At 45.1% G+C, this 22526-nt stretch overlaps 1 protein-coding gene across 1 annotated transcript in view; it reads right to left on the reverse strand.

Moving 5' to 3' along the window:
• Positions 1 to 22526, reverse strand: part of BMF (Bcl2 modifying factor) — a 94476-nt gene that overhangs the window by 57566 nt on the left and 14384 nt on the right. Inside the window, exon 3 of the mRNA XM_083509967.1 lies at positions 18007 to 18123. The gene's annotated coding sequence lies outside the window, so the exon portion shown is untranslated. The remainder of the gene's footprint in view (positions 1 to 18006; positions 18124 to 22526) is intronic.

A 22526-nucleotide genomic window follows, 5' to 3' on the forward strand; every position in this document is an offset into this window, starting at 1 on the left:
CTGTCACCTCTACCCCAGCTGCTTGCCTTCTCTTAAAGGTTGGGTAGGGCCAGCTCAAGACATTTTGGCACCTGAGGCAAGTCACAAAATGGCAAGGGGAATGATCTACATCCGGAACAAGAGGGAATAAAGATTGACAGTGGGAATGGGATGGGAGGAGACCAGTACAGTGGTACCCCTGGTTGCGAACGGGATCCATTCCGGAGGCCCGTTCGCAACATGAAAAGAGCACAACCCACAGCGGCGCATCTGCTCATGTGCGGGTTGCGACTCGCTGCTTCTGCGCATGACATCATTTTGCGCTTCTGCGCGAGCGGCGAAATCCAGAAGTAACCCTTTCCGATACTTCTGGATCGCCGCGGGATGTAACCTAAAAGAACATAACATGAAACGGACGTAACATGAGGTATGACTGTAGTGCCTCTTATTCACCGAGGGCACTGAGGAGGCAGCATGGGTCAGATCTTCTGCCCCTGTGTATCCTGCCACCTGAGGCAGTCACCTCACCTTGCCTCATGGGCAGGTCAGCCCTGGGTAGGTCAGGTTGCGATAACTAGAGGGGGCACCCAACAGTATGTTTCCCAAGGTCCCCTGTAACTTGCCCCTTTGAATATTGTCGTCTGTCTCCAGCAGCCTGCATAGTTTGTTGAGACTTTCAAGCTATAACCTCAAATATGGAAATCATTGAAGTGATTTCCACCAATGGAAATGAGTAAATAGGCATAGAATTGTGCCGCCACACAGACTTTTAAAAGGATGAAGAGGCGAGACTTTGTTTGCAGATGCTGTTCTGTGGTTAAAAACTTCAACAATTCTAGCCTTGAGAATCCAAGTCATCAATACCCAGAGGAGAAATTCAACTCATATCCCAGTATAATGGTTCCTTTTTATGAAAAATGGTATGAGGTACAAACATACAGCATTTTTAGGGTTCCTGATTTGACAGGCAAGGCCATCTTCTCCCAGTCATGCCCTCCTGTCACTCACCTGACATCACATGATACCAGGTGTGGGGCAGGTAAAGCCACAGCTGCAAACGAACCATCAGGAGCCTTAAGGGTGTGCTCTCAATTGTTCCTTTGCAAATGTGGTTTGCATTTAAATTCGGTACCAAAGGCAAGCTGCACAGCTAGGGCCAGATCCACTCAGCGGCTCCTGATATTAGCCCCCCAGTAGATCCAATGTCTGCTGGATGCAACACGACTTGTTTTCAGTGCCAAATTTAAACAGCGCCAAAGGCAAGCCTTTGCTCCCAATTTTTCTTTGCAAACCTGGGTTGCATTCTGTGCTGTTTAAATCTGGCACTGGATGCAAGCTGTGCTGCTTTTGGCCTAGGTTGGATCCACAAGGAAGCTTCACTCAGAGTAGATCCAACTTGGCAGCTTGGCTTAATAATAATAATAATAATAAATTTTTATTTATATCCCGCCCTCCCCAGCCAAAGCCGGGCTCAGGGCGGCTAACAACAAACAAATAAACAATCAAATAATAACACATTCTAAAAATATTTCATTATAAAATTAGTTAAAATCAAATTAATGGCAACCGATTAAACAAAATTCTGTGCAGGTTGCCAGAGGAGGGAGTCAGGCTGCGCCCTGACCAAAAGCCTGGCGGAACAACTCTGTCTTGCAGGCCCTGCGGAAAGATGTCAGGTCCCGCAGGGCCCTAGTCTCTTGTGACAGAGCATTCCACCAGTTTGGAGCCGCAGCCGAGAAGGCCCTGGCTCTAGTTGAGGCCAGCCTAACCTCTCTGAGGCCTGGGACCTTGAGGATGTTATTATTTGCGGACCGTAGGTTTCTCTGTGGGGCATACCAGGAGAGGCGGTCCCGTAGGTACGAGGGTCCTAGGCCGTATAGGGCTTTAAAGGTTAAAACCAGCACCTTAAACCTGATCCTGTACTCCACCGGGAGCCAGTGCAGCTGGTATAATACCGGATGAATGTGCTCTCGCAGCGAAGACCCCATAAGGAGTCTCGCCGCGGCATTCTGCACCCGCTGGAGTTTCTGGGTCAGTCTCAAGGGCAGCCCCACGTAGAGTGAGTTACAATAATCCAGTCTGGAGGTGACCGTCGCATGGATCACAGTGGCTAGGTCAGGACGAGAGAGATAAGGGGCCAACTGCTTAGCTTGGCGGAGATGAAAAAATGCCGCCTTTGTTATAGCTGTAATCTGCGACTCCATAGAGAGGGAGGTATCGAAGATTACACCCAAACTCTTAACGGACGGTGCTGGCACTAATTGCACCCCCGCAAGAGATGGGAGTTGCCCCCTCGATCCCATATCGTCCCGCCCCAGCCAGAGGACCTCTGTCTTCGAAGGATTTAACTTCAACCGGCTCCCACGTAACCATCCAGCCACCGCTTCCAGACATCTGGTCAGCGTGTCTGGGGCCGAGTCAGGATGGCCATCCATCAACAGATAGAGTTGGGTGTCATCAGCATACTGATGGCAACCCAGCCCAAAACTCCGGACAAGCTGGGCGAGGGGGCGCATAAAGATGTTAAAAAGCATCGGGGAGAGAATTGCACCCTGAGGCACTCCACACACCAAGGAGTGGCGTGATGACAATTCCCCCCCAAGCGCCACCCTCTGTCCCCGACCAGAGAGAAACGAGCGCAGCCATTGAAGGACTGTGCCCTGGATCCCCACGTCGGCAAGGCGGTGGTCCAGGAGTTCGTGATCGACCATGTCAAAGGCTGCTGACAGATCTAGAAGAATCAGCAGCCCTGACCCGCCTCGATCCAGCTGCCTGCGGAGATCATCTGTTAGGGCGACCAGAGCCGTCTCGGTCCCATGACCAGCGCGGAAGCCGGACTGGAATGGGTCTAGAGCAGATGTTTCATCCAGAAACCTACCAAGCTGTTCAGCAACTGCTCTCTCAATCACCTTACCCAGGAATGGAAGATTCGAGACCGGGCGGTAATTGGATAGATCTGAGGGATCTAATGATGTTTTCTTTAAGAGCGGACGCACCACCGCCTCCTTCAGTTCCCCTGGGAATATCCCGGTGCCAAGGGACAGGCTTGTATTTGGTGCTAATTTAAACTGGGCTAAATGCAAGCCACAGTTTGCAAGCTTTGCAAACCATGCTGCTTTCGGACTGTGTCAGATTCACATGGGAGCTCCCAGTCAGGAGCTCCCAGTGGATCCGACCTGGTAGAGTGGCTGGCATTCAGCATCCCATTTAAACAGTGGTGCGTGCAAGCCACGCTTTTAAAGGAACAACCGGGAGCAATTTTATGACTCTATTTCATTTTTAAAACATACAGCCCACCTTTTTAAAATGCAGCTTACAACAGCAAGACAAAGCTTACATACGCATCAATGGATAGAAAATAAGAAGCATGGAGCAGCGATTACAAAAGGGAACAGGATTGAGTCGTGACTTAAATAGCAATAATCACAGAACATTAATCATAAAAGGGACAGCATTAATATAACATAACATGCTAAAAAGTACTACTCAGCAAAACACCGCCTTGGCAAAATATCTAAAGGACTATAGTACACCAGGGCCTAACAGATCTCACTTGAAAAGGCACTCCACAAAGTGGGTGCAACCACTGAGAAGGCCCTGCTTCTGGTAATTTTAGAACCAACTCCAAAACTGGGAAGGGAAAGGAGGTGTACAGAGCCTTCAGAGAATGGAATAAAAATAATGGTACGCTAGTGTAGTACTGGTAAGCCAAAGAGATAACCTTGCTGACACTTAGAATTTGGTAACAATGTGGGAAGGCAGCCTCACTCGTGTTTGCCAGTCGGCATTGCTGAGAATAGGCTAAGATATTGTTACAGTGGTACCTTCATTCTCAAATGCCTTGGTACTCAAACAACTTGGAACCCAAACACTGCAAACCCGGAAGTAAGTGTTCCGGGTTGTGAACTTTTTTTGGAAGCTGAACATCCTCCGTTTTGAGTGTTACGCTTCTGATTTGAGTGTCGCACTTCTGTTTTGAGTGTTACACTGTGGTCTGTCTGTTTTTGCTATTTATTTTGAGTTTTTTGTTTTTGAGGCTTTTTTGGTTTGTTTTTGTGACTGTGTGGAACCCAGTTCAGCTACTGATTGATTGATTGTGTGACTGCAGTACATTGATTATTGCTTTCATTTCATAGATCAATGGTCTTGTTAGATAGTAAAAGTCATGTTAAATTGCTGTTTTAGGGGTTGTTTTTAAAAGTCTGGAACGGATTGATCCATTTTGCATTACTTTCTATGGGAAAGCGCGCCTTGGTTTTGGAACGCTTTGGCTTTGGAACAGACTTCCAGAACGGATTAAATTTGAGAACCAAGGTAACACTGTACTGATGTCTGACATGCTGTAAAAAAGAGCTAGATATATCACACTCCTGCATCAGAGTGTAATATAACAGTGGAGTGCCCCTCTTCTAAGGTATAAAGTCACAAAGGCACATTTTAAACAAAAGTCACTGTGTGAGTGGGAGTGGCGGGGCGGGGGACAGTTGCTGTTATCCTTGTGTGGCATTGCAAGCAATTCTGGGCTACAGCTCTCAGGTTAATAACTGCTTCATGGGCACTCTGAGAATATTGCTGTTGCGCGTGACCATTTATGTTGCAGTGTGTAAAACAGTTGTTGTGATACTCATGCTATTACTTTCCACAAAGCAAGAATCCCGTCTCCCTGGGAGAAGAATTGCATTTTCCCCAAAGGCAAAATGTAATGCAGCCATAGTGAGGGAAAATGTGATAGCCATGTGGCTGATATCCCTACAATCTAGAGAGCAGATGTCTGGACTGCGTGCGACAGAGCAGTAGTGGCTGCACATTTACTACAGAAAAACTAAAACTATAGTTGGGAAATGCCCTCTGAAATACACTATTTTTCTCTGAAACTACCAGTAGAGGGCAACATCACCAACACAAAACAAATGTACAATGGCTGGGAAAATGCACTATATGCGCTTGAGCATTTAAATAAGATAGTTTTAGACACACAAAGTTCATTTACAGTACAATTATATTAGCTTATGAGGCAGATTAGAGATCCTGCCTCTCGAAATCAGGACTGATGTGCAAAGGATGTTGTTTGTGCTTCCAGGATCACCACCGCATTTCCAGCTAATTGAGCCAGCATTTAAAATCCATTCTAGTTCCCCTTTTTATAATGTGTTTTAATGGCATTGGCCACAAAAGCAGAATTTCTGCTTCGTAAGCATATTTTCAGTTTGGATTGCTGCCTAAAACCACTGTTCCATTTCTAAAGAAACAGGCGGTTCTTCAGTCCTGTGATGATATTATTTTGCAGGTGATTTCAGGTAGCTTTGCCATTAAAGCAATTCCATTTTCTGAAGAATCCCAAGGTGCATGAAGTGGGTGGGCATGGCTGACACCCTCATTTCATCTTAATGAGAGAAACAGTCATCCTTAAATCAGAGTACCTGGATCTCCACTAGCCTTGTACACATAATAAAAGTTTTTGCGTTCAAGGTCTAGGCCAAGGATGGTAGAAAGCCTCTTGGCAAAAAAGAGCAATGGGCAGCAGTGTGTGGGCAGGTAGAGGCCACACACCAAGGCAAAACCAGGCAGCAGGTAGAACCAGGGACAGCATCCACACAGACATAGACCCTTCCTTCCCCCACTCATGCATATGCACCAGTGGCATAGCATGGGGGGTGCAGGGGGGGCCAGCCACACCTGGCGCAACATCTGGATGGGGCGCGCTCGCACTCGCAGCTCTCTGCCCCTACCTGGCTCACTCTCTCTCTCTCATTGCAGTGCTGGCTGTGCGAATCCGATCCGAGCCGCCGGGTCACCGCCCACTGTGGAGGGGTGGGGTGCCAGGCGTGCGGTGCGGAGAGAGACCGAGGGACTATCTGGGGGAGGGACAGTGCAGCGGCCGCCCAGCACAGCACTGAGCGCGGGAGAGAACCACACCAGACCAGACCAGGCAGCAGAAAGAAGAAGCTGGCAGCGGCGGCAGGTTAGGGGTTAGGGTGTTCAAATTACTTGCCTTGCCCCGGGTGCTGACAACCCACACTAAGCTGCTGATATGCACCCAGACACAGGCATACAACCTCCCCAATCTCTCACAAACGCCTCCCTTCCCCAGAGGCATCAGGACTGCAGGTTCCAACCTATTCTAGTTCCCAGCAATCCCAATGCAGCTAAAATTGTTGTTCCTATGCAGCTAGCTATCGGCAGTCTGGGGCCAGAGATCGTGGCTGCGTCAGGAGTGCTGGAGTGTGGAGTGGGGCAAGTTAAAATCTACGGTACTTTCCCCGGCACTGATCCTCTGCTGGTTAGCTGCAAAGGAGCAGAGCAGTCTTTTTCCTGCCACACAGCTGATGGATGATCAGAGGGGCAAGGGGGGGGGGCAAGGGACTGGAAGACTGCCTAGGAAGCTGCTTGTTCTCCTGGCTCCCACTTGCAGGCACATTCCTTGGACTCTCGGCTCGATTATTACCCAACCAAAAATCACTACAGGGCCTAAACTTAGATCAGGTTACAGGTGGCGCGGCTCAGTGGTTCAAAGCAGAACCCTAAGATGCATGGCTAGGCACGATGTGAGATGTTGTCCCAACACCTGACATGCCCCCTTTGCCCTCCTTTGGAAGAGCAGAGCAAGCAAAATCATCTGTGTGCTCTGCATCCCAAACAACAGGACTGGGCAATCAGGGCATCTTTGGAGGCAGAGGGTGGGGTCTACCCAACTAGTTCATTATCTGACCCAGGTGCCTACCCAGTTGCTGGGAAGATTACACTAGCAGGAGGCAGGGTGGGCACTGCTTAAGATGTCTCTCCTGCCTCTGCTGGGATGTCTGGAACTGCTGGGGCAGGGACATCATCTGCTAGATTACTCGGCTGCTCCCTGGCATCCAGCTCAACACTTTCCAATCCTGCCAATAAGTCTCCACTGGGCTTGTGATGCATGTGATCTGTGAGCCACAAACTGCCCAAGTGTAGTCTAGCTCACCCCTGTGCAAAAAGGCTACTGCTACCACAATGTCTAGGGCTGCAGGGACGCAGGTTCAAACCCTCACTCAGCTGTGGAGCTCACTGGGTGACTAGGGGCTGTTCTCCTGCCCTTAGACTAACCATGGGGAGCATGGGATATGCAATGGCCACAGATGAGAGATGGGGGAGGCAATCTAGGTGTAAGGTGGTTTGCCAAATCATTTTGTTGGGTTTTTGGAAGCTATCATTACTGGCCTGACTATTGTTGACGGTGCTTTTGCATGCTCTTATTTCAATATCTATGCAGAACATTGCCCTGATTTTTCTTAAGTTACATTTTCCCATAAATTGTTGCTGAAATGTCAGTATGATGAAAAGAATTCCAAAATCCATGGTAGGGCTATGCTGTTAGTGGGCCAACAAAATGTTTTCTTATGGGCCAACATGACTATCTTTGTTAGTTGATGCTGATAGGACCATTTAATCACACAAATCTAAATTTCCTGGGAGACCCTTAAATCCCTCTCACACAAAACACTGACAGTTTGGAGGGGATCATAATTGCCGAGGTGATTTGAAAGGAGTTTGCGTGCTGCCGGATTCCAAGAATGGAAAATGCACAGAATTGAGAAACTGTCTTTGATACGGAAATAACTAGTTACATTGTTGCTCTTGAGACAAAAGCAAGTCCTGAACTCAGTAGGAGAGGAAACATTTTAGTGCAGCTACATACTTAATATGGATATTAGTTTCAGGTCTGCTTTACTTACCATATATGAAAGACCATCTGCTGAAGAAAACCAGGTCACAGCGACATCGTAGTCAGGAAGTTCCCCTTTTCAGTTTGCTGCTCTTATGCACTATGAAGTACTTCTGGGATAGAGGCATGTCCAGACTTGCCATGCACCCTCTGATGCTCTGAACTACACTGGAAGCCTTAAATGCTATGTGCTCTCAAGGCTGCAAACCTAGAATCCCTTTGCTAGTGAGCAGGGCTTTTTTTCAGTTGGAACTCGCCAGAATTCAGTTCCAGCACCTCTGAAGTGGAAGCCATTGCCATCCCAAGAGAACAAGGGAGGTGTTCATGGTGAGTCCTAGCACAGTTGGACTTACTTCTGATTCAACATGCACCAAACCAAGCTCACTATACAGTTTTGCTACTTTCAGTAATTTTTGTTCAGAATTACAGCTTGGGGAGCCTGAATCATAATGTTTGGGCAAGGGCCCAAAAGGTGAAATAATTATTTATGTTTTCATGATGAATTCTACCTCTCTGCATAATAAAAGTTGCAGTGGTGGTTTTCCTGCAATGTTAGTAAAGAAATAGAATCAATAAAAAAAACCTTTCAGTTGAACATGGTGTATTAAGGACTTTGAATGTTCACTCAAGCTCCAAAAAAGCAGGAAATTGCAGCTGTTAACGGACCCTTAAGAGACACATTATTTAGGCCATACTGATATGGAATGATATAACTGGTCCCAGCTCCAGCACTTCCTTAGAGCTGGGAGGCTGTCAGTGGCAGGGTGGTGGGTCTAAGTCTAAGGGCTAATCCATACCTCTACGAAACCCAGTTTACTGCTGAATCAGAGCAAACATCAATCAAGTTTTATCCGGATTGATGTTTGCTCTGATTTAGCAGTAAAGAGCAGGTTTTCCAGGGGACAGTGGCAGGGCAAAGGCAAAACAGCTCAGGCACAGGACAAGTGGAATTGTGGGCATAGTCCCAGATTTGTCTATTCACTGGAATAGGCATGTGTAACCTTTGCAGCTGAATCAACTATTCCACAAGTACTGAACTGAAAACTAGTATCATCAACATTAGAGTAGGAAACACGTTTCTTCCCTGTTGTTGTGTATTCTGGCTCCAATACTGATCCCATTAAAAATGTTTGAACAACAGGAGCTGATTCTGACAGTTGTGCACTGCAAGGCAAGAATATCCTTAATCACTTGTGAACTGGAAAGAAACGAATGCTGAATATTGTTTTGTAAGGGGCAAAAGAAAAACACCAGCCCATGCTGTAAATCTCAGCGAAGGTATGAAAGTGAAGACTCACATCTGACAATTCTACCTTTCTTAAAGGCAAGCTTTCAGGCACAATAATCAAAATTGTATCACCTTTTTAAGGTGGTATTTTTTCCCCAGTAGCCAGTGGCGTAGAATGGATTGTCAGCACCCGGGGCAAGGCAAGTAATTTGCGCCCCCTAACCCGTGGATTTGCGCCCCCTAACCCTAACCCCCAGATGTTGCGCCCGGTGCGGCCGGCACCCCCTGCACCCCCCACGCTACGCCACTGCCAGTAGCCAGGCTCTACACAAAATCCAGCTGCAGATCTACACCAGGAATTTCAAATGATTTCAAGCATGTATTCTAAACAAGGAACTCTGGGGTTATTTATTAAGTGGCTAGAGACTAAGAACAGAGAATCACAAAGCTACACTTCCCAGAGTTATGGCAATGTGGAACCAGTTTAAAACTATGGGTTTTAGGACAACACCTAAAAATGGAAGTTGTCCTGCTCTTCTAGAAGCATACTCATCACCCTGATGTCAAATATTCTTTCTCTTTTCTAGAACTTATTTCTAGTGAGATCTTTCAGGGTGAGCTAGAAGCAGAAGCTGACTGTGTTGTCTAGCAGCTGGCTCTGACATATTTATCCCACCCGCACTATCTCCCTTAAGTTTTGCCTTTTTTAAAGAGAAAGAAAGGTGGGGGTTTTCTAAGAGACATCATACAATCTTTTAATTGCATAAACAAATTTAATTAATTAATTTATAATCCAAGGCTGGGGAACCTGTGGCCCTGCAGCAGATGTTGGACTCCAACTCACGTCAGCTCCAGCCAGCGTGACCAATGGCCAGGAAAGATGGAAGATGCAACCCAACAGCACCTAGGCAGCCACAGGTTCCCACTCCTGATATAAATGATAACATGCCAATTAATGGAATCTTTTGAGAGTGTTTTCACCCACCCACTCTCCCACTGACTTTGAATTTTATGAAAAATTGCTGGTCTGACACTAGCTTGTTTAGATTTGTCCTTTTCCATTCCTAATTGTTGTGATCCTAATGAATTGAAAAGAATGCATGACTAACAAGAATGGAATGCAAATTACAACATAATGGATATGCAGCAAAACAAAATTGCATTTGAGCTTGCTAGTCAGATATCACTGGGCTTAAAGCCTTGGAATATTCTCCACTTTTGACAGCCTTGGTTCCAGTTCTGAAAGCAGTGCCATCATAGCAGATGCTCTGGAAGCTCTTGGCTGGGCCTGCAACTGATTTCAGACTTCTGCTACAACAGCCAGTCATTTTCAAATCAAACTATTGTTTGTTTGGGCTTTTGAGGCTCCCAGAGGCTTTTGAAGTCTGAGCAGTGCATTACTAGACTAAAGGAAACAATGGAGCACATTAAAATGTGTGTTTATGTGCTTTTATGCCGATGTGCCTAATATGAGGGGGGAAATTAATGATCCGTAGGAACAAAAGAGGTTAGTAAGGGGGCAAAGATTTCTCGGGAGACTCCTTTGTGAAAAGCCCTATCAAGCAACACCAAAAAATGAAGAAACAAAAGAGAACAGATGTTGCACACAAAAGACCTTCTTAAATAGGGTTGGCTCAAGACATTTTACTGCCTGAGGCAAAGATGGCATCTCTCCCCATTTCGGACACAGAAGCTGATCAGAGTGGCAACTAAATCTTACTTGAACACTGCTGAAGGAACAGCTATATGCCCCTGAGGGCAGCAGGCTGGCTTAGGGGTTTTGTGGCACCCACAGCTCTGCCCATTCCTGCCCCTCAGCACCAGCCACCTGATATATGCACATAAGAAGGGAGAGCAGGGGTCTTGAAGTTGCCCATCAACAGTTAGTACCTGGATAGAAGACTGAACAGGGACACAGGTCAGTCTTCTCCACAGTGATGAGATGTATTGTTTCTAGGTTTACACACACACACATTAGTGTATGCATATTTTGTTCAAATTTATGTCTTGTTTTTGTGATGTATTCCTTTTTATTTTTGCAACGCATGTGTCCAGCCATATAGAGTGGCCTCGCAGGTGCTAATTAAATCTGCTGTTTCTGATGCTTGCCTAGAACTGCACAAACAGGGAGAGGGCAAGGGATATATCTTGGCAGCTCATAACGCAATACAATGGAACCTCGGGTTACATATGCTTCAGGTTACATACGCTTCAGGTTACAGACGCCACTAACCCAGAAATAGTACCTCAGGTTAAGAACTTTGCTTCAGGATGAGAACAGAAATCGTGCTCTGGCGGCGCAGCGGCAGCAGGAGGCCCCATTAGCTAAAGTGGTGCTTCAGGTTAAGAACAGTTTCAGGTTAAGAACAGACCTCTGGGACAAATTAAGTACGTAACCAGAGGTACCACTGTAATTTCTGCTGCTAAGCATGCAGTTAGACAAAACTTAAATAGCAATTCTGTAAACATCAGCACTTCATAATAAGTTCAAGTAATATAATAATAATAATAATTTATTATTTGTACCCCGCCCATCTGGCTGGGTTTCCGCAGCCACTCTGGGCGGCTTCCACAGAAACCAAAAAACACTAAAATATCATACATTAAAAACTTCCCTGAATAGGGCCGCCTTAAGATGTCTTCTGAATGTCAGGTAGTTGTCCATCACCTTGACATCCGATGGGAGGGCATTCCACAGGGCGGGCGCCACCACCGAAAAGGCCCTCTGCCTGGTTCCTTGTAGCTTCGCTTCTCGCAATGAGGGAACCGCCAGAAGGCCCTCGGCGCTGGACCTCAGTGTCCGGGCAGAATGATGGGGGTGGAGACGCTCCTTCAGGTATACTGGGCCGAAGCCGTTTAGGGCTTTAAAGGTCAACACCAGCACTTTGAATTGTGCTCGGAAACGTACTGGGAGCCAATGTAGGTCTTTCAAGACCGGTGTTATGTGGTCTCGGCGGCCGCCCCCAGTCACCAGTCTAGCTGCCGCATTCTGGATTAGCTGTAGTTTCCGAGTCACCTTCAAAGGTAGCCCCACGTAGAGCGCATTGCAGTAGTCCAAGCGGGAGATAACTAGAGCATGCACCACTCTGGCCAGACAGTCCGCGGGCAGGTAGGGTCTCAGCCTGCGTACCAGGTGGAGTTGGTAGACAGCTGCCCTGGATACAGAATTGACCTGTGCCTCCATGGACAGCTGTGAGTCCAAAATGACTCCCAGGCTACACACCTGGTCCTTCAGGGGCACAGTTACCCTATTCAGGACCAGGGAGTCCTCCACACCAGCCTGCCCCCTGTCCCCCAAAAACAGTACTTCTGTCTTGTCAGGATTCAACTTCAATCCATTAGCCGCCATCCATCCTCCAACCGCCTCCAGGCACTCACACAGGACCTTCACCGCCTTCACTGGTTCTGATTTGAAAGAAAGGTAGAGTAATGAAGAACTAAGTGCAAATTCTAAGAGAAGGACACTGCCAGACATAAGCAACGTTGCTCATGAAATACTTTTACCTAGGCTAGCAAGCGTGTCCTACATTTCTCTGAGTGGAACAGTACAGCACATTCATCTGGGTCTGAAGGGGGGATGAACGGCCAGTCCAAAACTTAAGAGATGAAGAAGTGCAGGAAGCGGAGCGAAAGAAATAACTCAGCCTTGAGTCTTCTGCTTAGTCACCTGTACATCGTCTCATAGCCAGTGGACATTTAGCCCAGCAGTGTATGCCGCAAAGACAGGGTTATTAAGAGTTTCCTCAGACTCCCTCTCATTTACAGAGCCAAGGTGATGAAGCTGCTTCATCAAGCCTTGGACTCCACTGGCATGGGGTGAAGACACATGATGCACCCACTTTGCTGAAGCTAAAGGTAGGGCTAGGTGTTCTTGGTGCCAGGAGGAGAGTCCAGGTGGGAATTCAACCTTTCAACCTGTACTACCTTAAATCCATCAAGGAAGAAAGGTGGCATCTAACTTATATAATACAGGGACATGGGCATAGCCAGGATTTATTGGGGGGGGGGAGAACCTCAGTTAGTTAAGTACAGTGGTACCTCAGGTTAAGAACTTAATTTGATCTGGAGGTCCGTTCTTAACCTGAGGTACTATTTCTGGGTTAGCGGAGTCTGTAGCCTGAAGGGTCTGTAACCTGAGGTACCACTGTGTTTTTATTGATTTACCTGATTTAGGGGGGGTAGTTGCCTCCCTGCCCCCATGTACAGGGATCACTAACCTTTTTAAGCCTGATTGGGCACATTTGGATTTTTTTTGAGCAGGTGCTGTGGACACCACCCTCTGGCACTTCACTCCCACCTCCCTGAATCGGGCCACTCACCAGAACATCCCTTCCCCTGCTGAAAGTGCACGCATGGGCACATGTGCCACTTTTTCAAGCAATCTGGTAGTTTGATCCAGTAGAATTAATCTGAGGGTAGAAAATCGCAGGGAGCTAAAAGAGGAAATGGAAAAGAGTGCCATTCTCCAACTTCCTTCTTCAGCTCTATGTAATGGGGAGGGGGGGGGAGTCACCACCTTTACCTCCTCATGATCAAGGGGACTCAGTTTTTGTGGGCATAAGGGGAATACCTGAAGGGTATTGTTACATCCACAGGCACCAAGTTGGCGACCCCAGGTATAATAAGTAAGCAGAATGTAAAGAATAGGTTGTGGTCGCTGATTTTGGTGAGACTGCGCAAAGGAAAAGATTCGAAGCCTGCACCTTAAGATGAGAAGTAAAAGTTGCATGTCTGACAGCCTAATGCAGTAATAGAGGTCTGGAAGGATATTTTGCCTTGCAATGATTTACAGAGAGATATGGCAGGATTTCATGAAAGGATGGACTCGGAGGAATTCCTTGAGGAAATTAGTCATTGTTAAGCATTGGCTCTGAGTAAATAGACCCAAACCAAGACCGAGACAGTGTGTCTGACAGAGAAAACAGGGAACTGAAGCAAGTTGTGCAGCGGTGGTTTTGCTCAAGGTCGATAACGAAGCTGCCACAATAGCAGAGGGGAGACAAAAGGAAACAATCAGCTGAGAAGTTTTCCTGCACGCGCAAGGCCCATTCAGGATGAATGGAAACAGCACAAGCATAGCGCTCTTGCGCGGTTGCTTTTCATTGCGCTGGAGCTTCCACAATGAACAAATGCAGCCCTGTTTGTTGGCACCTTGCTAGCGGTAACTGATCCTAGAAGCCAGAATTGTCCACACACACACACACTCAGAATACTGTATTGGAGAAAGAATATCCAAGTCTGATCCACTTCCAATGGTAATAATATCAAAACCAGGCAAACACATTAGTTCAGAACTGGCTGCGGGGGGGGGAGGGGGAGAGCTGTGTGTGTTTGTTTGTGGGTTGCTGAAGTTGATTGTAGCAGTAGGATGGAGGAAGGGGTTGATTAATTGCTTTATCATCCCTAAGGGGAAAATAAGGCAGTTGCTGCCTGTGGTATAAACCCTTAAATGGGCATAGTGACTGTTTCATCTGTGTGACAACATTGCTGTTCTTATTATGATCTATTAATAAATAATCACAAATCATCTTACAATACACAGCTTGCCTTTTTACCATTTTCAAACTTGAATTTATCCAAGCAGGAGCATGTGGATTGCTGTGAATCTTATTATTATTTTTCAGCCCCTCCATCTGAAATACCACGTTTGATCTTACATTGGATGTAGTACAAGTGGCGACCATTGTAGGTAGGCGCGTCCAGTTGATGCGCAATCGCTGGCACCATGTGAGTCATTTTGGAACCAGAAGACAACAAAATGAGGGTGGGGGCTGTGAACAGAACCCCCATGCAAAATGGCTGTTGCCTGGTGTTATGTACTGAAGTTCTCACCCTGGGCCAGCCGGGGGATACTGTAGATAGTTATGCAAATGAAGGATCAAAAGTGACATTCAGTGATTGGATAGTTTGTATGCAAATGAAGGATCAAAAGTGACATTCAGTGATTGGATAGTTTTAGAAAGTTGCTACAGTTACGTTGTCCTGGAGCTCTATATAAGCAGGCTGACTGAGCTCTTCAGTTCAGTTCTATTCTGGCCTCTGAATAAACAAGAGCTGTTTGAAAAATTGCTGTGTCGTCTGATATGTTCACCCACAACTTAACACCTGTATTGCTGGCCTAAGATCAATTGGTGAAAGACCTACAGTAATAACTGGTTCACAACTCAAGGCACCTGAGTTATTTGCATGGTTTAAGGCTGACATGGAGTAGGGGAACAGGGCCTTTGTCCCTTTAACAGCTGGGTGGCAAGTAGAAATTAAACAGGGAAATCGTTTTCAGGTGTGGAAATACAACCAAGGGGAAGTTTCAACTGTTGGCATCATATCTGTCAGACATACTATTTCCTTGGGCCTGCCACCCCCACCTACAAAAGAGGGTACACATTTGCAAGAGTAGGCAAATTTCTATCCTCTTTTTGAGTGCCACAGAGGGCCCATATTTGGTCCAATTCTGGACACAGAAAATCCTGTTGGCAGCCCCGGTTCTACTGTGTGCAAGCCGTTCTTCTGCCAGCACAAAGTAACCATTGGATAAGATCCAGAAAAGTGTGCATATTGTTTAAACAGCATTTCCTCTGTGGCCCTGTTCCTTACAAGCTCATCTGTTCTCACAGAATTACGGAACTGGTAGTAATCTTCGAGGTCATCGAGTCCAGACTTCCATTCCATGCAGGGTCTACAATGGAACGATGTTGTGGGATGGGACTACAGCATCCCTGATACATGGCTACCCAGTCTCTGCTTAAAGATCTCCAGCAAGTTTTAGATTTCTGCCTCCTGATTTTCTGTCCTTTGCTTTCCTGATTTTGCAGGCCAGATTTCTTGATCGTTGGTAATGTTTTATGCTTTTGGAAACAGATTTTGCAATCTGGATCAAATTTGGGCTTTTTTCACATGGTTAAGAATTGGCTTCTTGTGTTTCTCGTGGCAGCAGTTAAAATGTTATACCTGCACTGGCCAGAGAATGCAATTTCTTTTTCGTTTTCTCTCCCAAGTTCACAGGATTGGTAGATGCTTTTGCAGTCTTCTGTATGAACCAAGCCCTAGGGCTCCTGCACACGCCCACTTGTCCCGCTGCTTTCCCCCAGGGAAAACCCACTCTTTACTGCTTAACTGAAGCAATTGGACCCATGCTTTCTACTCACAAGACAAGGGGAAGTGTGGACGAGCCCTTACTCAGTACAGTGGTACCTTGGTTCTCAAACACCTTGGTACTCAAACGACTTGGAACCCAAACACTGCAAACCCGGAAGTATTCTGGTTTGTGAACTTTTTTCGGAAGCCGAACGTGCTCTGTTTTGAGTGCCACACCTCCGTTTTGAGTGTTACGCTGAGGTATGTCTGTTTTTGCTATTTATTTTGAGTTTTTTGTTTTTTTGTTTTGTTTTTGTGACTGTGTGGAACCCAGTTCAGCTACAGATTGATTGATTGACTGATTGTGTGCTTTCATTTTATGGATCATTGGTCTCATTAGATAGTAAAATTCATGTTAAATTGCTGTTTTAGGGGTTGCTTTTAAAAGTCTGGAATGGATTGATCCATTTTGCATTACTTTCTATTGGAAAGCACACCTTGGTTTTGGAATAGACTTCCAGAACAGATTAAGTTTGAGAACCAAGGTACCACTGTATAGTGGTGACTAAGGATGACAAATAAGCATTCAAATATCAGAAATAGAAGGAATCAATCTAAGATTATAACCCGGCAATCAGTTAGGCTACAGTATTTTGGTTTAAGGCCATTACAACACAATTGTAAAGCATATTTACTCCATTACATTGAATGTGATTTATACCCTAATAAATGTATGTAGGTTTGGCACCAGTGGGAGAATTCCTCCCAAAGCAGATATTATCATCAGAGGAGGGATTTTACTCAGGAACATAGAACGGAAGGAAAGAGCTAAATTCTCCCTCCATGCATGCTCTGAAACAATTAATTCTCAGCCCCACGCCAAGTTGATGCAATTTGCATTTTTAAAAACCTTCAGGTTAAATTGAAAGACATAGTTAGCAACACATTTAGCAATGCATGGAAACGAGTGAAGGAGAGGGTCTGTTTTGACCTAAGTGTATTGCATATTTATTTTTTAAACCCCCTTAAGTTTTAATGTAGGATTACAATAAATTTGTAAAATGCTCTCACCATTTTCCCATTCAAAAGTGTTAAGCATATACAAATGCCTGCTTTTTTGACTGTCTGTTGTGCACTAATGTTTCCCCTTTCCTAAAATTATTGTAAATTAATATCATTTCATCTCGTTATGCTTTACTCAAGGTGCTAACATAAATTAAAGACCTAATCTTTGTAGCAGTGAAGTGTGGCTACGGAAAAGTTCCTCTGTTTTCACTGGGCATCCACAGCACCCTTTTCTGCAAGGTGTTCCACCCTAATCCTAAATGTAAAAACCAAAAGGAAGCTGAAAACAAATATGAAAATCTATGTCCTTGACAAAGTATATACACTTTACTGGGGACTGGGAGTAAGTCTCAGTGAACTCTAAGGGACTTACCTCTGATCAGACATACATGGGGTGACTTTGTTAGCTAGTGTGTGGTTTTTTTGAAGCCACTACTAATGGCCTTTGATTTAGCTTTCACTCCCATAAATACTAAAAGCTTCTTTGGCCGAAGGGTGCTTCCAAGCAGTCATTTTGGGAAGAGATTCAGTCACAATCTGGCAGATTTAAGCACTGCAAATAAAGAAGATTTGGAGGTCTTGTGAAACAAACCTGCTTTCTCCAAAGATCTATCGCCAATGCAGAAATTGACAGGGAAATGGATTGAACAGTGTCGGTTAACACTTGCTGGGCCCATGGTTTTATCATCTCCCCACAAACAAATCAGGCTGAATGCTCTTTAAACAAGTCATCTGGAAGTGACTCTAGAAATAATAGGAGGAAGCTTATTTTCCAGACAATGGCACCAAGCAGTTTTCTGAAATTATAGTTTGTGCTATGGAGTAGGCAGTAATACTCAGTGGGACTTACTTCTGAGTAAGCATGCATAGAATTGGCTGGCACAGCTGCTGGGATGCATCCTTTACACTGTGCGTGAAAATGGAGATATACCATGTGTAAAAGAAACGAATGAGAACAACTCACCCTTTTCCTTTGTCCTGCCTGTTCTTAGGGTTGTTAGTCACAGATCCCCGTGTCAGGAAGACTCCTCTGTCCGTTCGCTCCTTTTCCTTCTCTGCTCCTTTTAAGCATTTGTTGTTTCTACAAAATTGGTTGCAAGGCAGAAACAGATTTTCATTTTTAATAACAACTGAGCTTCAGGTTCCCAAGGGAAGAAATGTCCTCCATTGGATACAAGGAGGTCTTGTGTCACCCAAATTCTTTATTTATTAAAGAGACAGAACAGATCCTCTTACTACCCCCTCTCCATCCCACCCCTTGTAAAGACACCTCTCTAAATCAGATAAGATGTTTACAGGGCCTTCATCTCCTCCACCCATCCCCAAGATCTTAGAAGATGCCCTTGTGAAGAACAAGATATTTTGCCCTCATTTTGTTGCATCCCCTTAGCTTGCCTTGATAGTGCTAAGAGAGGTAGCTTGCTAGCAATCCATCAGTTAAGCATAGCAGAATGTTCCCCCGAATAGTTTGTACTTTTTGCATACAGATGGAATTCTTCCCTCCTCTTTTTTGATCCAGTAGACCTGTACTCCAAAAACGGCTATGAGTGTTAAACAGCAAAAATCCACAGCTATTTGCTTTTCTGATGCCTCTTCCGCAGATGCTAAAGTTTTGGCAAGAGTAGTGGCACCTTCTGATGGGCAGTGCACATCATAGCACACACATATGTTTTTGCCTTTCCATTTAAAACAATTATACATGCACACTATTGAAATAAATATATATTGTGCTTTATCAGTAGTGCACTTTCACACCAGCTAAATGAATTACAGTGGTGCCCCGCAAGACGAATGCCTCGCAAGACGAAAAACTCGCTAGACGAAAGGCTTTTGCGGTTTTTGAGCTGCTTCGCAAGACGAATTTCCCTATGGGCTTGCTTCGCAAGACGAAAATGTCTTGCAAGTTTGTTTCCTTTTTCTTAACACCGTTAATACAGTTGCGACTTGACTTTGAGGAGCAACTCATAGAACGCGGTGTGGTAGCCTTTTTTTGAGGTTTTTGGTGATTTTTGAAGCTTTTCCAAAACTTTTCCGACACCGTGCTTCGCAAGACGAAAAATTCGCTAGATGAAAAATCTCGCGGAACGAATTAATTTCGTCTTGCGAGGCACCACTGTATTAGACTGCACTTTAATGGTGCTCAGCATGCACAGTCCATCACTAACTAAAACAAACAGCAGGCCTGCCAGACCAGGCATGGATCACTGTCTGCATTGGCTCAGGGTTGGAACCCATGCCCAGTGCAGGCTTACAAGCGAGATTTGTTTTTTAGCTGCCCCTACAGATTACTGTATGTCAGGCCACTGCACTGATGCCAATGATCTGTGCTCTGGAGGAAGGAAGGAATGGGTAGGCTGCTTCAGTGATGTGAATAACAGCTTCTTGTGTCTATCCTGGGGGTCGTTCCTATGTCTACAGTTTTGGATTATGGAAATGGTCAGCAGCACATTTCATCATCAGGTTGCAGCTGTTTCAGATACTAATCTGGTGACTATCATGCATCCTAACTTTCTAGACAGTTATACACTTGTCCGTATATGTGCTAGGATTTTCCTACAGCATTTGCACATTTATGCATGCATGTCAGTATAATCTCTACGCCAGGCATAGGCAAACTCGGCCCTCCAGATGTTTTGGGACTACAACTCCCATCATCCCTCACCACTACTCCTGTTAGCTAGGGGTGATGGAGTTGTAGTCCCAAAACATCTGGAGGGCCGAGTTTGCCTATGCCTGCTCTACGCTGTGTGCTTCTGTGTATTGTAAATAAAAGTATTCATGAATGTACTGGGGTGGGGAATGGGGTGATCTTGGCTCTCATCTATTATGCTTGGCCTTCTTGGAACACCATTAAATTTGCATGGTGTTTTCCTCAAATGTCTCCTTACTCTTTTGTTCAGCTCAGGCCACTGCTGACCAAAGTAACTCCAAGGCTAGACAGAGGGATGGGTTGTAGTTGGGTTCCACCAGTCTTGCTGTATCTAAGGAGCTGTCAGTCAAAGACCAGTTTCAGGCTGTAACCTGCTACTGCCAAGAGGGGCCAGCACCAGGGATTCATTCTAACCTGAGGCGATACCTTAAAGCAAAGTATGAATTAAAACACCATCAATATGCACACAAAGTCAGTGATACGACTGAAAAAATGCATCATTAAAGTATTATTAGGGCTCATCTTCCTTTTACGTTTTTCAACTTGCTTTTTATGCACTAATAGTTCATTGAATTTTTAATGTTAGAAATGTTTGCCTCTCACTGGATAGTGACAGAACAAATAAATCCCTCTTGATCCGGTAAGGCTGAAATCTTAGGCACTTTATTAAGGAGCAAAGTCCCATTGAACGTAGAGGAATTTAAGCTCAGTAGCCCTCAATGGTTTTTGACATAATGAAGCAATGGGTTTTGTTTGTCCAGCTTCCTGACATAATTGGTATTCAGAGATAATAGGCTTGCAATGATTCTCTTCAGTTTTGTCTGAGAATCTAAAGGAAGTAATTCTGAGTTCTTGTTTTGGATACATCTGGAATATAGCGTAAGGCAGCATTCACATCAGTTTTCCCAACGTTTCCTTAATTTAATTTCCACATTATTAACCGCTCTATTCTGCCTTGGTGAGACCACACCTGGAATACTTTATCTGGTCTGGACACCACAGTTTAAGGAGGATGTTGACAATCTGGAATGTGTGCAGAAGAGGGCAACCAAGATGATCAAGGGTCTGGAAACCAAGCCTTATGAGGAGTGGTTGAGGGAGCTGGGTATGTTTAGCCTGGGAAAGAGGAGACGGAGAGGAGATATGAAAGCCATTTTCAAATATCTCAAGGGCTGTCACATGGAAGGGGGAATAAGCTTGTTTTGTCCTGCGCAGGAGGGTAGGACTTGAACCAATGGCTTTAAGTTGCAAGAAAGAAGATTCCAACTAAACTTCAGGAAAATCTTTCTGAAAATAAGAGCTGTTTGACAGCAGAATGGTTTCCCTTGGGAGGTTATGGACTCTCCTTCCTTGAAGGTTTTAAATCAGAGGTTGGATGGCCATCTGCCATGGATGCTTTAAGCTGAGATTTCTGCAGACTAGGTTGGACTAGATGACGCTTGTGGTCCCTTCCAATTCTATGATTCTATGATTGTATTTTTGAGCTTTCATATTACATAAAAGCCACTTCCAGAAATATAGTGTAATATAGCACAGGTTTACTGCTCATTTCCATGTTATTCAAAAATGGAATTTTGTTTAAAGCAAATAACATTTGCAAATAACATGGAAATGAGTGCTAAATCTGCAATATATTCCACTATATTTTTGGAAGTGGCTTTTACTTCACGTGAAAGCTCAAATATAAAGTGAAAATTAACAGCTAGGGAAACGTGGGGGGAAATGGAATAAACTGATGTGTAAATGCAGCCTTTGTGTAAATATGTTAAGGATTGCAGCCTCAATTTGTTAACTAACTCCAGCCCACAATCTTTGCTGCCCCAATTTTTAGCTGTAGCCATCTTTGAGCAAGTGGAGGAGGGGAAGGACATAAAAACTTAGGAAAGACATATTTGATCTGTATCTCTAGACAATATTGTTTTTCAGACAGTTTATGGAATGTATCTCAGACTGATTTATTCTTTTAAAAAAGAGGTAGAAACTAAAGCTGAGGGATAAATACTGATGACTCTTCTCTATGTTTGAGCGTGGGGCATGTCTTATTTAAAAAGAGAAGCAAGAAAGAAAAGTGAGATAGAGACTATCTGAGCGAAAGATACTGAAGTACAATCCCGGTGTGAATAATTGAAGTGGAATCTGGAATGCACACCACATTATCAGGGACTTCTTGAGACTGCATCTGATCGGAAGAGCTGACTGTTACCTGAGAGGTAATGGAGAAGTTGTTGGCCTCAAGCTTTGTAGTCTCAGCCTGTTGTGGAACAGTGACACCAGGGATTGAGCAGCAGGCGGAGGGAGGAAATCCTTCAGGGGGCACCTTAACTCACTGCACAAAGTGCGTCGGATTTGAAAACCAGGCACCAGTCCAAAGTCTAAACACAGCCTCACAAAGCAATTGTTCAGCGATGCCAGGGGCAGCCAAGAGCTGGCCTCTGAGGAAAGAGTGCCAGGATTTCGACGGCAGAGATGCCAGAGGAGATGACAGACTCAAGTAATCACTTCTCACTCACTTTTGCTACTGAACACCCTTCCAGCAGAAGCTGCTGAGAGGCTGTTTGCACACCTCCTGCCTGCTTTTTGAAAGATAATGTTCTTATAACTGAACCTACACAATACGTTCTCGACCACAGAACCGTCACATATCTCTTAGGTCCAGTTTGCATGTGGGCCTAACACACAGTTTTCACATACGCTGAAGTATGGGAGTGAACTTTGAGCTCACAACGAATAGAACCGGCAGTATGAACTGAGGCCTGTACACACAACTGACAGCAAATGAGCTCTGTTCATACAATTCATCCAGCCTTTCTTATTTATTTTGCAGTGGACAGCAA

This window comes from Podarcis liolepis, assembly GCF_965112155.1.
Source record: "Podarcis liolepis genome assembly, chromosome: 1".
Classification (NCBI taxonomy): domain Eukaryota; kingdom Metazoa; phylum Chordata; class Lepidosauria; order Squamata; family Lacertidae; genus Podarcis; species Podarcis liolepis.